Below are 2,010 nucleotides of genomic sequence, written 5' to 3'. Positions count from 1 at the left end.
CAACCATAAGCAGCACGATAAATCATCAACATACCGTTCTGCTAAATAAGACCGCATAACATTACATGAAAGATAAGCAACTGGAAAACAAATCACCAACATAAAACCACTAACGGAAATCACCTACCCTAAACCACTAACATAAACCGTTTGCATAAACCACTCGCAAAAACCGCTAAAACAAACCACCAACATAAACCACTAACGTAAACCACTAGCATAAACCACTAACTTAAACCGCTAACTTAAACCACTAACATAAACCACTAACATAAACATAAACCACCTACATAAACCACTAATTTAAACCACTAACATAAACATAAACCACCTACATAATCCACTAACATAAACCACTAACATAAACATAAACCACCTACATAAACCACTAACATAAACAAGTAACATTAACCACTAACATAAAGCACCATCTAACCCACATGCAAAACCACTAAGCCACAAATACCGCTAGAATAAAAATTATTTCCATACTAACCTCCTCGTTGATGACCCCGGCTATATGAGCGACTCCGTCCAAGCGATATAACCGTGCCGGATCGTCCCCCATGAGCAGAGTATTCCGTTCAGCTATTATTCGGAGAGAATCTCGGTCGTTTTCTCTGAGATTTTGTGGGGTAGGGGGGAGGAATAATAGTTCGAATGAGGGTGATTCGAACTCCTTATATAGCCGAATCAATGGTAATTCGAACCACCTTGGTTCGATTTATGAAGGATCTCTCCAAGGGTAATTCGAACCAACTTGGTTCGAATTATATGCAACGCACACTTGGCCGTAGTTCGAACTAGCCTAGTTCGAATTACGTTGGACTTGAAGTTCGAACCACCTTGGTTCGAATTACATTGAAATCTTCACTCCTAATTCGAACCACCCTGGTTCGATTTATTCTAATACCTAGTTCGAACCGTCCTGGTTCGAATTACATAAAAATCGAGTCTGGCTTATTGCTGAAACAATTTTCAGTTTGGCGTAATTAGGTTACACCATTCTTATTGTGGCTTAATTAAGTTTTTTACCCTAAATAAAATAATGTCCATGCAATATCTAGTAAACAACAGATTTGTAAATTTATTATTTTTTTTTAATTTTTAAACTAAAAAAATAATTTTTTCTAATTGTAAAAAAATATAAAATTTGAATAATATCAAAAAAATAAAAATTTTAAATTTTAAATTTTTTAAATTAATTTATTCTTAATTTGTGATCAAGTGCAGCAAAAAACGTCAACTGTCTAGGTTTAGGAGTTTAGTGGCCCAAAACGTTTTGTGTTCAAGCTCTACAGGGAGGTGACAGGATTTGCCATATAATAGCTGAAAGGGGGACTTCCCAATGGGAGTTTTGAAAGCTGTCCTGTATACCCAGAGTGCATCTTCCAACTTCCTAGCCCAATCCTTTCTTGTGCTTCCTACTGTCTTCTCTAGGATCTTCTTCAATTCTCTGTTTGCTAATTCAGCCTGCCCATTAGTCTAAGGGTGGTATGGTTTTAAAAGAATAAATTTTTTATTTTTGAATTTTTAAATTACATTATTAAATGTTTTTTATTTAAATAAATAAAATAAAATAATGTCCACGCAATAACTAGTAAACAACAGATCTGTAAATTTATTTTTTTTAATTTTAAACTAAAATAATATTTTTTCTAATTGAAAAAAAATTTAAAAATACCAAAAATATCCAAAAAATAAAAAAATAAAAAATTTAAATATTTAAATTAATTTATTCTTAATTTGTGAGCAAGTGTAGCAAAAAAAGTCAACTGTCTAGGTGTAGCATTATACGGTGAAAAAAATAAAAAATATTTTTAAAAAATTAACAAATTTTAAAATACTAAATTTTTTATTTTTGAATTTTTAAATTATATTAACCCTATGGAAACACCTATAATTCTTCATGGAGAAATCATCCAAATTTCTCATGGAAGGATGAACAGAGACCTCAACAAGGTTTCAACAACAATAATGGTGGAAGAAACAGGTTTAGCAATGGCAAGC

The sequence above is a fragment of the Arachis duranensis genome, chromosome 3, assembly GCF_000817695.3.
Source record: "Arachis duranensis cultivar V14167 chromosome 3, aradu.V14167.gnm2.J7QH, whole genome shotgun sequence".
NCBI lineage: Eukaryota > Viridiplantae > Streptophyta > Magnoliopsida > Fabales > Fabaceae > Arachis > Arachis duranensis.
The sequence above is the reverse complement of the archived record's forward strand: the minus strand, read 5'-3'. Positions refer to the sequence as shown.